This window comes from Grammomys surdaster, unplaced genomic scaffold (assembly GCF_004785775.1).
Source record: "Grammomys surdaster isolate TR1022 unplaced genomic scaffold, NIH_TR_1.0 129, whole genome shotgun sequence".
Classification (NCBI taxonomy): domain Eukaryota; kingdom Metazoa; phylum Chordata; class Mammalia; order Rodentia; family Muridae; genus Grammomys; species Grammomys surdaster.
Window position 1 is genome coordinate 19,977,680 of NW_021604587.1, and position 18,434 is coordinate 19,996,113.

The 18,434-nt window shown below is 43.9% G+C and overlaps 1 protein-coding gene across 1 annotated transcript in view; it reads right to left on the bottom strand.

Moving 5' to 3' along the window:
* Positions 1-18,434, bottom strand: part of Acoxl (acyl-CoA oxidase like) — a 279,060-nt gene that overhangs the window by 60,392 nt on the left and 200,234 nt on the right.

Here is an 18,434-nt window from a genome sequence, read left to right on the forward strand (position 1 = left end):
TCCTCTGGAGAACCCCCCTTTTTTTTGATGGGGAGGAGGAGTCATTTCTGGAGGGAGTAGTTCTCTCCCTTTCACTGTGTGGATTTCTAGGGCTCAAACTCAGATCCTCACAGTAGACTGCGAGTACCCTGTCCATTAAGCTGTCTGTCACACTGGCCATAGAAGAGCTCTATTTCATGGACTTGATGCCCAAGACTAGATGCTCCTGGATCCAGAATGCAACCTCCTGATTGGATTCTGAAACCTCAGGAGATGAAGTCACCAGAGCAAGTTTTCATCTCAGGGCACTCTGTTCTGCCACCCTGCTCTTTCCTCCCCATATGCAGACAAATGTCTATCCCTGGCTCTGTGCCAGCTTCTATTGCACCAGAATCCTCCTTCTCCAGAATGTGGTAATCTTGCCTGGGGGTTGTGTCCTGAGGTGCAGAGTTGGAACTCCCAGTACATGTTCCGGAGAAACAAAGAGTAGATATCACAATGGTAGGGTGGGCCTGGCATCTAAAACATACTATGTACATTGCATGTGCCAAGCACAGGCATAATGCGACTATCATATATAAGAAAATATTCTGATTTTACAGAGGAGGATGAGAAGAATCCAGAAACTGTCTCTAAGTCACATCCTGGAACACAAGAGTATCTGGTTTTAAGGAGTATGACTGGGCACCTTGTCCTTGGTCTACCTGAGATGTGGCTTAGATCCACATCCTTACGCACACAGAAGTCTTCTGTACTGCCCACAACAGCAAATGTACCACCTTACCAACAATGCATGGGAGAGTGTGTGCTCAATAGATGTAGACTCATATATGTACATGGTGTCTCATACATGGAATTTCAGATGAAGCAGCAGGAAGAAAGATTGCTGCAAGTTCAAGGACAGCCTTGGCCACACAATGGGTTCCAGGCCAGCCTGACTACCAAGTGAAAGAGTAACAAAAGAGGAAAACTTAGATGCCTGCACATGAGTGTGTGAGCGTGCACACACATGCACATGTACACATACTCACTCACTCACTCCGAGATCTGGGTCCAGTTCTATGACATATACTTCCCTCTCTTCTTTAGATAGGGTCTCATGTATCTAAGGTCAATTTCAAGCTTGCTATGCAACACAAAATGGCCTTGAGTTTCTGATTCTCTCTTCCACCTCCAGAGTTCTGGGATTATTACAAGCGTGCAGCACCACACTTGGTCTGTACAGCACTGGGAAATGGCTCAACACCTTGTAAATGCTAGATAAGCACTCTACCAAATGAGCTTCCCATGCCCAACCCTTGTCTGTAGAGGGTGGTTCTGATGCTAAGGTCCTGTTCCCCAATTGGTTCTTGATCAATCAATAAAGATGCCAGGGACTAATTGCTGGGTAGAAGGGAAGAAGCAGGACTTTCAGGTCCCCACAGGTAAGCTAAGAGATGCAGGAAGAGGAAAGGAGATTTCACCATGCTTCAGAGGAAGAAAGGGTGACCAGCCATGTGAGATCTCGGGAAGAGCGGTTATAAACCACTTCCCTAGGCAAGAGATTAGAAATGCAACTAAACTAAGGGCAGGCTAAGAGGTGCTGAGCCAAGAGTATTGGGAAGGGCATACTAGCCACAAGAGAATTAAAATGCCCAGCAATTGAGCCAATAAGGCGGGTTGAAAGTAAGTTAATGTGTGTGTGTGTTTCATCCATGGATCTGAGGGAACCTGAATGGGGATGGTAGCATAGTCCACACACAGCTTTAAGAGGGGTAGCAAAAACTAAATGCTACATTGTCCCCAGCACAAAATTCTCTCTACCAGAATGTCTTCTTTCTCTGATCCCTTCTCCTGGCTTGAAGAATTCCACCTCCTCCTGGAAGCTCCCCAGTATCTTTTCTCAGTATTTTGGTGTTCTCTTCTACCCTCCCACCCAGCTGGCACAGCCCTTCTGGAAAGTCCTTGATGCTGGAGTATGAATGAGTACTGCTCTGGCTGGCCACAAGACCACATGACCCCAGCACCTAGCACATGCCTGAGTGTCTGGCCAGGGCTAATAGCTACGTGAAAGGATTGGCCATTGTAGATGGGTGCTGAGATCAGAGGAAGACACATAAGAAGGAAGCAGAGAGATAAAGTGGATTCAGTAGAGGGGGCCAGCCTCTCCCATCATGGCAGTGATGGTCATGCTAGGGCTTTTACAGCACACACTCTCCCACAACCAGAATGAACGTGTCCCAAAGAGAAGACGGAGCTCCACATCCCCAGTGGAGACATCACCACTTCCATCCACCCCAGAGTCCAAGCAGTGGGAACATGCCTGGCTTAGATATGAGCAGCTTCAAAAGTGTTTCCCCACGGAGATTTAACTGAAGTTGTCAGAACACGAAATCAATACGTTCTTGGCAAAGGGCTTCTACAATTGAATATATTGCTTCCTAATTTCCCCCTGCTTTCATGTCCAGTGAAGAGTCTGCTTTTCATTACCTAGCCATCAGGAATAGAGAATGATTATGGGCAATACATTCTCCTTGGTCATTTAGAGCATTTTTTTTCGAAAGCTCAACTCCTGAAATGGATCTTGATAATTTCCACTAACATATTTGTAAATAAATGTTTGCTGACTGGTCCCTTTCCTAACAGCATCCTCATTTTCAGAGTTCCCTCTTAGCTCCTGAATCAGGGAAAAAAGTGGAAGAATACAATCACAGGATTCTGAATACATTGCACAGGCACCAGTGTGAGCATCTGGAGTCAAGTCAGCTAGACTGGGGTTCAACAGCATGCACTTCCCATCCAGCTGAAGACTGTGTCATGGGACCCCATCACCTTTAGTGACAGCTCCAAGTCCACAGAAGCCAGGGAATTGTACATTTACTATGGTAAAGAAATTGTGCCTTGAGCTCTTTCTCCTGAACCTGCAGCGGTTTGCAGGAGAAGGGCCTGTGTGACAGGGAGAGGAATAAGCCGATGAGCAAGAGGTGAGGATGGTGTGCAGAAAACGGGGGTTGGGGATGAATTCAGAGAGGAGGCATCTGGAACAGAATCACTGACCCACCATGATTTGGGACTTCTTAGGGGGTCTTTCTTCTTTGGTGATGCCATCCTGGTAACAGGATATAAGTTGGAGCCCCAGTGCACCTTTGCTCTCTGTCAAATGACCCAAAGCTCCATCAACCACACTTTGGCTTCTATGCTACTGTCTCAGCTGAGACTCACTCGTCAGAGCTGCAGGTGACTGTGGCCATTACACAGGTCACCCATGTAGCACTGATGGGAGGAGGATCTTCACAGGATACCTGTGTCACAGTCATCTCTTGAAGGGAATGTAGAAGATCCTCAGGGCCATGTACAGGATGCCTAAGGCGGTGGTCCACCAACCATTCCTGTCTGGTCTCTTTAGCTTGTGCCCTCTGACCTCCTTTACTAAACTCTCACAGTGCCTGGTATATGTGAGTTCCTATAAACAACATTTTTTTTTTCAAGCAAGAACATAGTTAAAATAAAAATACCCACAGCTCTTTCTGGCCCACTCTTCCTTACTTAAACAGACATCCTAAGTTTTGACTAAGCATTTATGTATCTTCCACTGGACTAAGGAACTTACTTTCTTTTTCTTTTCATGTTGCCCAGGTTAGCCTCAGAATCCCTAAATAGTCAAGGATGAGCCACTACCTTTACCTCTCAGGTACTGGGATTACAAATGGGCACCACAATACTGGTCTCATGTGGTGCTGGCGATAGACTCCAGGGCCTCAGGTATGTTAGGCAAGCAGTTTGCCTACTAACCACCCCTCCACCAACACACATGCATAGGAACCAGTGCTAACAGCCTAAGATACTAGTATACAGAGGAAGGAGAGCAGCAGGAATCTGAGCAGGTCCACAGGAGCTATCTACCATAAAGGACTCTAAGTCAGAAAGGGGCCTCTCAGCCTCTAGAACAGAGGAGTGAATCTGGAGTTAGCATTGTCTTCAAGAGAGCAGGTCAATGTGTGCCCTTGCATGGACACAATCTGATTCTAGTCTCTGAACGTGGGCTGTGGACCAATGCTACATGTCACCCTGTGTTTGGTCTTAAATGTTTTGTCCTCAGTGACACCAGCTGCTTCAATTTGGCTAGTGGAATCCGAAGTTTTCCTGCTCAGCTGTGGTTTAACTGACAACCCTGCAGGCAGGAAGGTTGTTGCCCCACTGATCCAGCATCAAACCAGTGAGGGCAAGTGCAAGGATTACTTTATTGGTTCAGTTTCTGTAGTCCAAGCTCACAGTGATAGGAGCAGCAGCGAGGACTGTGACCTCAACTGACCACAGGGATCTGTCTACTGCTTTGGAGAGGGGACTGAAGCAGAGTGGCAAGAGCATTCTTGCATGACCCAGTTTCTCTCTCCCTGTGCCAACTTTGGTCTGGGAGATCTCCAGGGAGCTGTATAGGTCTATCAGGACTGTGTCATCCTCACCAGATCACCAAAGCTCTGTTTCCCAAGGTCTGGCCTCAAATCAAGGTCCCAGCAGAATGTCTAGGCTCTTTAGGCTTGCCTGTCTGTTGTCCCGGCTGGTCCTCCACAACACATCTCTTGCAGTCTGATCTGTTACCAGTCTGACCGTCTATGTTGCTGGGTGGCCTGGGAACCCATTACTATTTTTCCATGTGATATTGAAAAGTGTCTAACACAGAGTCCAGCACGGGACAGACCCTAGTGAATCCTCGTTGATACCATTAGTCATTGATTCTTTTTCTCACACGGTGAGACAAATAAGGCTGCTCATTGGACATCAATGTTTCTAACTTATGTAGAAAAATGTAATGACATTCATGTATACATCTAAGCTGCTGGGATGTCTTGTTTGAGTGAGACCTTGAAATCCTGTCATTGAGATATACCACACGCACAGTTAGATGTGAAACAAGTGTCACCCTTAAGTTAGTAGCTCAATGAGTTTTAGTGTTTGGAGGAGGTGCATGTGTGTATATGTGTTCATATGAATGCATGTGGGGGAAGGGGTTCAAAGTCAGTATCTTCCTCACTTGCCCTCCATTTTGTTTTTTTGAAACAGACCCTTTTGCTGAACCTGGAGCTCCCCACTTTGGAAAGACTAGCTGGTCAGAACGATCCAAAGATCCACATTTCTGCCTCCCTAGCACTATGACTGCAGGTGTGTGATACATTAGATGCTGGGACTTGAACTCGGGTCCTCCTGGTTACATGGCAGGCACTTTAATGACTGAGTCATTTCTCAAAACAACAAAAAAACATCAACACTCATCAATGACTTCTTTCATATGTGAACGTACCCACTGGAGCCATGTCAATCAATCGAGAGACAGCGTTCCCAGATAACGTCTGAGCTTCCCCATGCGGCACCACCCTCTCCCTCTCTGATTGTGACTACTGCACTATATCACTCTCAGCTGCTTTTCCTCCGCCTCGACTGTGGCCTACATGGGGTATCTGGTATACATGCTTTCACATCTCTAAGCATGTCTGTAGAACTCACACATGCTGCGTCACATGATTCATTATGTGACATCAACCACAGTTTACTCGTCTAGTTTCATATCTATAAACATTCGGTTTCCAGTTTCCAACTTGGGGTTATTAATAGAGCTGTTAGAAACACTCGTGTACAAGGCTATTTATGAGCCATGTAGTGTCATTTCTTGGTCATATCTCCAGGGACAGAATTTCTGGATCACAGAATAAGAGTTCATTTAACATCATAAGAGACTTCCAAAACTATCGTGGTGAGTGTGTGTGTGTGTGTGTGTGTGTGTGTGTGTGTGTGTGTGTGAGAGAGAGAGAGAGAGAGAGAGAGAGAGAGAGAGAGAGAGAGAGAGAGAGATTGAACCCAGGGCCTTGTGCATGGGTAGGTGAATGAACGCTCTACCACCACACTGTATCCTCAGCTTCTATGTTTCCATCTAGAATGTCTTAGTTATGAGAGCCAGGGTTGCCCTGCATTACCTCTGGGGTTGAGTGTCATCAAGCACTTCGGTTGATATGCGTCAGTGGGTGGGTGTTGGTTCTTCTTTGTGGTTTTGATTTCTAGCTCTCTATGACTAATAAGATGAGGTCAAGTTTCACGCTCTCATTAGCTCCTCTTTTATCTTCTCTTATGAGGTGTCTTTTCAAGTCTTTTGTGAAAACTTTTTTAGATCATATCTTTTTCATTATTTCATCCTGAGGGTTCTTCACACACTCAGGATAAAAGTTTTTGCCAGACACAGACACTGCAAGTAACTCCCCCCAGGTCTAGTGCTTGCCTCTTTCCTGATGGGTGTCTTCCAGACAGTAACAATTTATCAACAGCAAATGTAAACAATTGTTGCTTTCTGTGTTTTCCTAAGAAAGCCTTGTTTACTATGGCTTCTAGTAAATATTGATGACACTTTCCTATTTTCTTTGGAACTTTTACAGTTTCCCTGATTATATTCAAGTCTATGCTGGTCTTTAATGAACGTTTGTGTATGGAGTAGGAAACAGACTATAGCTTGTTTCTTTTCCATTCTGAATCTACTTTTCCTCACTATTTACAATACAATCCCCCTCATTGTTTAATTTATTTCATGTCAGAATTTGAGTGGACAAATGTGTGTAGCTAAGTGGGCCTGGCGGTGCTCTGTTAGTCTGCCTAACTTCCTGCCAACGATCTCAGGCTTGGACTAGGACAGTCTCAGCACACGCTTTGAAATCAGTTGGCACCAGCCCTCAGTGATTTCCACTTTTTTCAAAGTTCTGTGGGCTGTTTTACATCATTTGCATTTCCATATAAACTGTCAAGTGAGCTTGTAAGTTTACAAACATTCTTTCCAAGATTTTGACTGTAAGTGGAGCTGACTCTGGGGGGAGTGGGACATCTCATGGCAATGTTAAGTCTCATACACTCTGGGGGGAGTGGGACATCTCATGGCAATGTTAAATCTCATACACTAAAGTGATATGTGCCTCACAATTATTTAGAATATTTCTTGACTTACTCTGGATATTTTGTAGTGTTCTGTGGACTGGTCTTTTATGCTTTGGAATTTTTACTGCTAAATATATGTATAAAATGATCATGTTTGTGAGTGTACTATAAATTGACTTTTATTTTCCAGTTGCCTACTGAGGGGATGTACAAACAAGCTTTGTTTTGAATATTGAATTTTACATCTTATAATGATATAATGATACACTGCTCTTTTGATCCTGTAGAGTTCTGTTTGGTAAGTTCTTTTAGGTCTTTTTTTTCATGTTCTTAGTTTGTTGACTACTATGGTGTGTGTGTGTGTGTGTGTGTGTGTGCACGTGTGCGTGTGTGTGTGTGTATGTGTGTGCTTGTTGCAGGGATGTACCACAACATGCATATAGTGGTCCAAGAACAGTTTTGTGAAATTGGTTCCCTCATCTACCTTTACAGAGTTCCGGGGATTGAACTCTGGTTTCCAGGTTTGTGGGTAAGCTTCTTTACCCACTCAGCCACATAAGCTAACACCCCTTTAAATCTTCCACCAAAAAAAAAAAAGGTTTATTTCACCCAAGAGTTAAGGCAGCTTTATTTCTTGTTACAATCTTCATGTCTCCTTCCATTTTCTCTCCCTTCTCTTTTCTCTTCTCCTCTTTATCTCCCTCTCTCCCTTTCCCTCTGTCCCTGAACTCTCCACCTCCTCCTGCCAGTTATACTGACAGGACTCTGAAATACATATAGATGTGCCCTTCTCAAATTGAGGAAAAATTTTTCTATTTCTACTAAGATTTTCTTTTTTAAATCAGAAGTTTGGTAAATGTTTTCATGGCTGGGCGTGCTGGTGCTCACCTTTAACCCCAGCACTCGGTGAGCAGAGGCCTGGGAATCTCTGTGAGTTCTAGGTCATTGCGGTCTACACAGTGAGCTGCCTGTCTCAACAACAACAACAACAAAATTCTGACCACATTATATTATCATACACATCATCTCCTCTGGAGGTTTATTTGTTTTTGTTTTTGTATTATAGCTTTCATTGACTGATGTTTATATTAGTGGTTAATACTTAACATCAAATCTATCTTTCAATTCTGGAATAAATACCTCTCAGTTATAATGTAATTTGTTTCAAAAATATATTATTAGTGTCAGTCACTATGTTGCTGATAATACATTTATGAAGAACGCTCACCTATCATTTTCTTTGTTCTACACACACTGATCCAGTCTTTTGCTGTTTTAAAAAGCAGGCCAGCACTGTGGTTGGGACATGAACAGTCTCCAACGATCTCCTGTGGAAGATATGATCCCGAGCTTGGGGTATAATTTTTGGGAGAGGGTAACTTTTAGAGTTGGGGCCTTTGTAAGAAGCAGGCCGCTGGAGTGTGCATTGAGTAGTGTGTTGTCTGTGGCCTCTCCTTTCTCTTCCTTCTGCTTCCTGGCTGCTTAGGGTCAGCACCACTCCCTTTACCACAGAGTTCTGACTCACCCTGGGCTTGGAAGAGAATGCCAGTCAGCGTGGTCTGAGTCCTCAGAAACTGTGGGCCAAGATCAACCTTCTCCCTGTCACACTGTGTGTGTTTGTACCACAGTGACAAAACACTAACCAGCAGGGATGGCACTGTTTCATTTAAAATGAATGACACAAACCTGCAGCTTTTCTTTTATAGGAATGTTTTCTTAAAAATCAAATTAATTTAATAAATACTTTTAGATCATTTTTTGTTAGCATTTGTTTGCTTGCTTTCTTTTAAGAGGGTCTTACTATGTAGTAGCCATGGGTATCCTGGAACTGCTCTGTAGACCAGGCTGGCTTCAAATTCAGAGGTCTGCCTGCCTCTGTGTCCCATGTGCTGAGATTAAAGGTATAAGCCACCATTCCCGGCTCCTTTCATTCAGTCCTCAGCCCAGAAAAAAAAATTAATGCAAAATATCAAAATCTCATGGAGAACAGTGGACGTGGTAGGAGCAGAAAACACCAGAAAAGTTGCAGTGGTCCTCACACAGCAAACGATGCTCATGCACACACATGTAACATGGAGATAACATGCTACCCACCAAACCAAAGAAAAGGAAAGCACGAGAGCAGATTCTGTTCCGTGGATAAGATCATGAGGAAGTAGACACAGCTGACGTCACCCTCTCCCTCTGAGCAGAGTTTCAGAAATTATGAAATTGTAAATGTAAGACAAATCAAATCAAATGTGTAAGACAGGCTTAGTGAGCTGAGCTACAACCACAAAGCAGAGGCTCTGCAGTGCAAGGGGAAAAATCTAAGTCTATATAGACTGCCCTTCACATCAGAAAAAGACATTATGAGTATGCACACATGAACACTCATTGTGGGAAAGAAATACAAGTACCAGCTAAGCAAGGGAGAAAGGAAGCAATGGAAACAGTAGTGAGGATGGGAAAGATGAGTGTCCAAGCTTTCCCTCATCAGGAGACAATACCTGCAACAAACAAGGGTCATGGTGAAACAGAACATCATGGCGCATGCTCACTCCATGATGAGTGGAGAGGAGAGGGAGGGGGAGGGGGAGGGGGAGGGGGAGGGAGAGGGGCAGGGAGAGAGGGGAAGAGAGTCTTCAAGTATACAACCCCAGTGACCCAGTTCCTCCAAATAAGAGCTACCTTCTAGTTTCCATCATTGATCAATAATACCATCAAACTATGGATCCATCAATGGGTTGCTCTATTGATCAGGTCTGAATTCTCGGTCACCTCTCAGGAGCCGCTAGCTAGGAGTCAGGTCTTCAACACTTCAGAGTGGGTAGGGGTGTTTCATTTTCAAACCACAACAGAAAAAAAAAGTCAAAGAGGTGTAGTTTTCTGTACAGCAATGAGGCTAGGGAACTTCGCAGGTTCTCATAGAGACCCTAAAAATAATAAGAATTTTAAAAGAAAAGGGAAATCAGGCAGTGTATGGGGGAATTGAAAGAAGACTACACATTGGAATGAGTTGGTTTGCTACACAGGGATAGAGAGCCATGCAGAAGAGTAGGAATGACCTAGTTAAAGATTTTGGAAATACTGTTTTGATTTGATGATGTAGGGGTAATGCTACAGAGAAAAAATACTATATTCCAGTTAGTAAATATGTTCCTCACCAGGATCAGTTCTGTTAAGTTCTTGACATATAGCCTGGGAACATAAACACAAGCAAGAAGCAACAAATGGAAGAGAGAAATGAACCCTATTGTTCCCATTGAAGTCAGAGCCATCATTAAAAACTCATGGTTTCTAACACACATGACTTAATATATGTTCATATTTATATTTATTCTATGGCTTTGGAGAGGAAGCAGAGGGACCCCAAGGAGAAGACATTGGATTTTAAATACAATTATCTACAAAGTAGCCTGAGCTCCTGATCTCAAGTTGCCAGTAACAAAGAAAGATAAACCATGAAGTAAGAAAATGCTCAAAAAGGAAGAAAGGAAAAAGAAAGAATGAATGGAAGAGGTGTCAGGTGTGCATGAAAGGGCATGAAGACCAAACTAAACAAGCAGCTCACCGTGGTCAAACCAGCAAGCATTTTTCTTGATCAAAATCAAGAAAGTAAACAGTATTGGATTATAGTTCAAAGCATAAAAGAATCCATCTGATATAATAGGATTTCACTGAATGAATAACTTAGGGAGATGCTTTTGTTTCTAAGTAACACATATAGAAACGAGGGAAGCAGAAGCTCCTTCCTAGCCAAGAAGTCAGCACAGTACTTCTGGCTGCAAGGAGGAGCCCCTGGCTGTCTTCACGGTCCTATCTCTGGACTTTCCTCGGTCCCCTGTTGCCACTGGTGACCAACACCATTTAGAAATTATGGACCGTCTTGATCCAGGCTGACAGCCAGTAATGAATGGGCCTGATCACATGATCTCAAAGACTCCTCCAAGCTCCCGCCCTCCCACAGGAATGGAAGAAACTACCATGTCATTATCAGGAGTAAAATCTCCTTTCCTCTTCTTTATTTCAACTTCCTCTTTACCTTCCCAGTCCCTTCTCAGGAACATAGTTTAGGGCTCTGGGTATGAGAGAATGAGAATAATATATGACTATTTTCTTCAAATGGAAGCACTCCTTCCTGGAGGGAGGCTCAAAGGCCAAGGAGCAAGCATAACAAGGTACAGGAAGTTTCTAAAACTTACAGTTCTCGAAGTCTCTCCACAGGTTATATAAGCTAGAGCAATTGCTACAGAAGCTTTCCAGTGTAAGTGTGCAGGGAACTTATGATCCCTTCTGAGGTAGGCTTTACAGTGATGACCTGCTTATAAGTCACTCACACCTTTGAGTCACTCCTCACCTAGTGTGCTGTATGTACCCCTCCCCCCAAATCGCACTGAGTTGCTAGGCTAGACTTGGATGGAATAATTTCTTTGGTCTTCATGGTGTCTTATCTGGACAGGACACTTGGTAATGTCTTTCTAATAAAAGTTATGCACGGAGAGGGCTGGAAGTGAGGAAGAAGGAGAAAGTGCGAGTCTTAATATTAAGGAGTTTCTGGGCTCCTGTGGGTGGAGAAAGGAGCAAGAGAGAAAAAGACCAAGTAACAGGATATTCTTCATGACACGTGTTTTATTCAGGGTTTGCTAGAGGAATAGAAACAAAAGGATAAATGGATATGAATGTGTGTGTGTGTGTGTGTGTGTGTGTGTATGTGTGTGTATATGCATGTGTGTGCATGTGTGCGTGCATTTGTGTGTGCATGTGTGTATCTGTGTGTGTGTGTGTGTGTGTGTGTGTAAGTGTCAAGACTAATTAAGTGGGCTTTGCAATAATAATGACAAAGAGGGAAGAACTAAGCAAATGCTTAGGAGTACTGAAAGCAGGGAAGTGAGCACAGCCCACCTTGGGGCTTCCTGACTTTCTGTTCCCAGAACTGTGTAAACAACTGCCTAACCCTTCCTAGGCCATGTCACCCCTTCCTGGGTCTGTTACTCCTTCCTGGGCCATGTTATACCCTTTCTGGGTGTGTTACTCCTTCCTGGGTCATGTTACCCCTTCCTGGGCCATGTCACCCCTTCCTGGGTGTGTCATCCCTTCCTGGGCCATGTCACCTCTTCCCTGTCTCAGGCCTTTTAGTAAATAAACCCTGAGCAACAAAATCTGTTTCACATTCCAGAATTTTTAAGCACTAAACAGCTGAGAGTAAGTTGCTGTTTTGTATAAAGCGGCCCTTGCAGACACAGCCACCATGCTCCAAAGACATAGGAAGTTCCCTCCATCAGGTCATCTTCCTAGCCCAGCAAGACCTTGGAGGAGAAAGAAAATGCATCAAGTTCAACATAAACTATGAATCCGGGACATGTGACCTCTCATGGCGTCTTCTGTCTGGAATGATCTGTGTCTGGAGCAAAGCTCTTAATATTTCTGTATCAAGAGACTTTTAGGAAAGTACCTGCTCATTAAGGTCACCATACTGGTTTTTATTTGTTTTTAAAAGATTTTATTTTTACTGTTAATTATGTGTGTGGGGTTTGAGCATGTGAGCACAGTGTATGTGGAGGCCAGAAAAGGACATTAAGTTCCTTGGAGTTTGAGTTGCAGCCTGTTGTAAGCCATCTGACATGGGCGCTGGGGATGGAACCCAAGAACAGTATGTGATATGCTTTTAACCATTGAGCTGTGTCTCTAGCCTGTTCTAAAACTTAACAAGTATGGGCTAGAAAGATAGCTCAGCAGTTACCAGCATGTGCTGCTCTTACAGAGGAAGAGGATCCTTTAGTAGTTCCCAGCACGGGTAACTCCAGCTCCAGGGTATTTGTCACCTTTGGCTTCCACAGGTACCTGTGATCACTTGCACTTAACCTCCTACCCAAACAAGCATGCATTAACTGAAAATAATAATAATAAATCGTTTACATTTAACAAGCACACTGCAGACTACCATTCTATCCTATCTGTACCCTCAAATGGATTCACTCAGTACTGGAGTCTTTGTGTGGGCTGACTGACAATAATGTTTTCCTAGGTCCATCAGCTACCACCTAACCAATGTTTTTGAAGCTCCTTGACTAAGAGACGTCCTGAGTTCCCTTTTGCCCATGCATGTGCCACTCATGGACCATCCAGTCACCAACACGGGCATTCGCCTTTACTATAGACGAGAGCTTAGATGAGATCCCCAACCCCAACTTTTGGACCTAAACAAAGTTACTGTCAGGTCTAAACTTGTAACAAACAGAACAGCTGCCATTGTTTGCAGAAGTTCTGTGGTATTGTTACAATGTAAAGATCCACATTTATAGTCGCAGTCAGAACAGTCAGGTTGTGCATTGACACCAATAAAAACTGGAGTAACAGTAGTTGTCTAAATAGGAAGTGCTACATAGTTATGCTTCTTGCTATCTTATTTCTAGACTTCCCTGATTCTCCATCTGCATTTCCAAATAAAGAAAATTAGCAGTTTATTGACTTGATTTTGATGGTAATACCTAATGCTCATTTGCGTACTTCTCCTCTTCCCTTTTAACTTGGCCTTGTGGTGTAGCAGAGGTCAATCTGCACGGACTTTCTTAAATCAGTCTTTCCCAGCAGATTCCTATACCCTCTACAATAGAGGCACTGTCTCAGTTAGGGTTTCTATTGCTGCTATGAAACACCATACCAAAAAGCAACTTGGGAAGGAAAGGGTTTATTTGTCTTACACGTCCAGATCATAGTCCATCATTGGAGGAAGTCAGAACAGAAACTCAAGCAGGGCTGGGACCTACAGGCAGGGGCTGATGCAGAGGCCAGAAAGGGCTGCTGCTTACTGGTTCTTTCCCATGGCTTACTCAGCCTGCTTTCTTATAGAACCCAGGACTACCAGTCCAGGGGTGGCACCACTAATTAAGAAAATGACCTACAGCTGGGTCTCATGGAGACATTTCTTCAACTAAGGCTCCTTCCTCTCTGATGACTCTAGCTTTTGTCAAGTTGACACAAAAACAGCCAATAGGGCACATACTGTAAACTTAACCAACTACCTGTGTCTGGGGGTTACAGATCCCAGACAAGAACTTAGTATTGCCATCTTCCTAAATCAATAAAGCTTTTAACTGTATTCTAAATACTTATACCCACAGAAAAGTGTTGCTCTTTCCCTGGTGGTGCTCTGAATGAGAATGGCCTTTGTAGGCTCATATGTTCGAATCCTTGGTCCCAGATGGTGGTACTGTTTAGAAAAAATTAGGAGGTGTGACCTTGTTGGAGGAGGTGTGACACTGGAGGTAGGCTTTGAGGTTTCAAAGGGCCCACTCCATTCTCAGTTCTCTCTCTGCCTCTCTCAGCCTCCTACTTGCGGATGAAGATGTAGGCTCTCAGCTACTGCTCCAGTGCCATACCTGTCTGCCTGCTGCCATGTTCTCTACCATGATGCTTATGGATGCTAAACCTTCCAATTATAAGCCCCAAATTAAGAATTTATTTTATAAGTTGCCTTGGTCACAGTGTTTTATCATGGCAATAGGAAAGGTAACTAAGACACCACGTTTCATCAAAGGAGCTTCTTTTTTAGACAAATGGAGGTTACTACAGTGGTCTGCAACTGGTCAGAATGCAGAAGCTACATGATCTGGGGATGCTCAGCCCCACTTGGTATACATACAACACAACCTCTACAACCAGGACTACCGAAAGACAGTATATTCTAGACTTGACAGGGATGCTGCATGCAGGAAATCTTAACAATATGGTGGCCTAAACAAGACCTGCATAACAAGAGGAATGGGGGAAAATTTCCACTCCTGGATGAAGAGCTCCAGGCATTCAACAGCTTGAGGGGGGGAGGGAGGAGAATATCCATTTTTTCCAGGACTCATCATCTGATGAGTTATCTGATCCAAGCCCTAAACACACATACATACAGCAACACTGAATATATTGTTTTATCCGTGTAGCAACAGTGGCTATAGGAGAAGTCATGAGTATAAGAGGAACGGAGGAGGCTGGCATTGGGGGGAAAAATGATGGATGGGAATAATGGAAATACATTACACTTATGAGTGGAATTCCCAAAAACTAAAGAAACCACAAAAGATCAAGTAGAGGTGCAGCTAACGTGAAGGAATGCCCCATGATGAGAAGCAGAGCACGAAGTAACTCTAGACTAACTAGGACTACTAGTCCACTTACCTAGAGTCTCATCTTTCTACCTACCCAGCTTCTAACATATACATTTTCAAGTAAAGTCCATGTTTTAAACACACTGATTACTGATAATCTGTCTTCTTGTCTACAGATTTTCTCTGCATATCGGCAGCTTCTCATGGTGCAATATTCTCAGTATAACAAATCATTTCTCATTGGTTTATATTTTCCCTACAAGTGGGGAAATGAGGCAGCAACTATGAACAGTGTCTACAACACAAGTTTGAAAAACCAGAGAAAGGAGCCCCCCAGGGAGGCCAGGGTGAGTGCTCCCTACAGCCACCAGCAAAGCAGAGGCTTCTCCTGGGGAAGAGAAACACACGCAAATGACTGCAAAGGGCTGGTTCCGTTGTGGGTTTCACTGGTCACTGCAAGGTGGGAAACACAGTGGCTGTCCAGTGCTTTGAGAAGATTGGTCAACATGTCTATAATGGAATGTGCTTTTGAAAAAACAAACAAACAAACAAACAAACCCCTCAAAGCTTTACCAAAGCACTAGGAAGACACACGTGTTCCTGAAGCCACCTTGGCTTTGCTTCTTTTTTCTTTCTTTCTCTCTTTCTTTCCCTTTCTTCCTTCCTTCCTTCCTTCCTTCCTCTCTCTCTCTCTCTCTCTCTCTCTCTCTCTCTCTCTCTCTTTCTTTCTTTCTTTCTTTCCTTTTCCCAATCTGAAAGCTCTAAGTCAAATATTACAGTTGTTTTCAGAAGAATTAGGGACTGTAGATGAACCTCCCCCTTTGACACTAGCCAAAGACCAGCCACTGCTTAGGTTAGATGTTCAAACTGTGGATAAGAATCACTTTATTACAACATGCAATTAACGTATGGAAGCAAACACAAGCTCACCTGTATCCAGCTGAGGAAAACCCCGGGTGAAAAATACAAACTAAAATAACAGAGGTCCATATTCTTTCTACTAACCTTGTAGGACTTTTCTTAATTTTGCCTCAGGCTAAAACTGGATGTGGACTTTCCCCAAGGCAGGAGTCTGTTTGATAATCTTGATGGTCTTCTTTCTGATTAGTCCTAGAAACTGTCTGTGCACTATGAATATTTAATCGTATTGTCTGTAAACAGGTTGCACGGGCGGTGGAGACTAACCTAATTAACATGAATGCAGGATTAGAGCTTTCACGGCTACTTTACATACTCAATGGTATTCTGCCTTTTCAGCACATTTGCATTGTACTCAGCCTTATTATTCCAAATTACAGAAGAGGATGCTGGAGTTTGGCAGCAGTGAATCTTAACCGTCAGGTTCTAAAGTCCTTTCCAATTTTTTCAGCACATCCTTTGCCGAATGTTTATTTGATGTTTGGAAAACACTCTTGCATGTGTGAAAGTTTTCTTCTCTCAAAATCAGAGTAGACATTCATAAAAACGATACTCTTCCTCTGGCAGAGAACAACTGTAAATAGGAAAACGTCTTTGAATGTTTAGAAAGTCTCAGAGCATTCGTGCTACGTGGGGAATAGTACAGAGGGCAGAAGAATCACCATGAAAACACACTGCGTGTGTGTCTGTGAGGGTATTTCAAAAATGGTCCAGCTGAGAAGGAAAGATCTACCCTGAATACAAGCAGTAAGATCCCATGGGCTGGGTCCCAAGCTAAATACAAGAGAAGAAAGTGAACAGAGCACTCAGTGTAGATGTAATGTGACTAGCTGCCTCGAGCTCCTACAGCCATGCCTCCACTGCTGTGATGGACAGCATGTCTGATTTGCTGTGACGGACAGCACTCCTGCATTGCTGTGACGGACAACATGTCATGACTGTACCACTATGATTGACAGCATGCCTGCACTGCTGTGATGGACAGGAAGTCTGCATTGCTGTGATGGACATAATGCCTGATTCGCTCAGACAGCACTCCTGCACTGCTGTGACAGACAGCATGGCACGACTGTACCACTATGATTGGCAGCGTGCCTGCACTGCTGTGATGGACAGCATGCCTGCGCTGCTGTGACGGACAACGTGTCTGAATTGCTGTGATGGACAGCACTTCTGCACTGCTGTGACAGACTCTGCTGCAGCACTGTGATGGACAGAGTGCTCCCACTGCTGTGATGGACAGCAGGCCTGCATTGCTTTGATGGACAGGAAGTCTGCACTGCTGTGATGCACAGCACCCTCACACTGTGAGGCAAGCAAACTTTCTGTAAGCTATTCTTGTCAGATATCTTATCAGAGCAGTGAGAAAAGCAATGATATATAGGCACAGGCTTTCCACACATGTACACAATGATAAATACAAAATAAATATTTTTCCATTGTATCTGTGATTACCACTGTGTTCCCTTTGTTCTGGCATTTTGGGGATTTCCCACTGGTTGGATTGTTAGCATTTTCCACCCATGTCTGTTTTCTTCTCTTAAACTTTCATCTTCAACTCTTCTTATACAGTGTTGAAAAGATGATTCCCAGGCTGCATTTTCTCCTTTCTCAGTTGCCCCGGGTGATATCTTCCCCACTCTGCAGCTGTCTCCGTGTACAAAAAGTCCAGGGTGTGTGGAGTGACTTAAATTCACCCGATGGTGTCTCTGTGGCCTGGCAGAGCCTCGCCTCACATCTCTACCTGAAAGATGGACCAATTTGCTCATTCCCAGGGCCAGCTCCCAACAAATCCTGACACAGTGTGGCACTATTCCATAAGTATGAGTCTTAACTGCTTATGCATCTCCAGGACTCTTCTGCATTCAGCCAGTTCCTGAGAGAATGCATGTCTCCAGATGCATTGCATTCTCTTCACTCCTATCTCCTCTGTTAGACCAAGTGACATCACTGTGCTATAGATATACAGAGGGTGGATTGAATGAGAGTTCCGGGACTCAGTTCTTGTCCCTGTAGCACCTAGTTCCAGCACAGAAAGGCAGATCTCTGTATCTTGGTTCTTCAGCCCTGAGCACTGATAGAGAATGGATGAATAAGGCCCTCTGGGGTCTTGTTGACCAGTTGTCTTGGACCAAGTGATGAACCCTATAGAGCTGGAATGTCTTCTCAAGCCAATCCACTGGCACTGTGCATGACAGCTATTCCTTCTTGGTATCGATCAATGATGGTATATTTTTTTTTGCATATGTGTGTATTTGTGTTGGGGTGTTTGTATGTGAGTATGTGTGGGTGAATGGCTGCCTGTGCATGTGTGTACACATGTGTGTGGAGACCAGAGATCAAGATGTGGTATTTTTCTGTATCCCTTCTCATTCCCATTCTCTTGTTTTTGAGACATGGTCTCTCACTAAACATGGAGCTCACTGACTGGCTATACAAGTTGGCTAGCAAACCCCAGGAGACTCTTGTGTCCACCACTTTAGTACTGAGATTACAGGCAGGTGCTACATATTCACTGCTCTCTCTCTCTCTCTCTCTCTCTCTCTCTCTCTCTCTCTCTCTCTC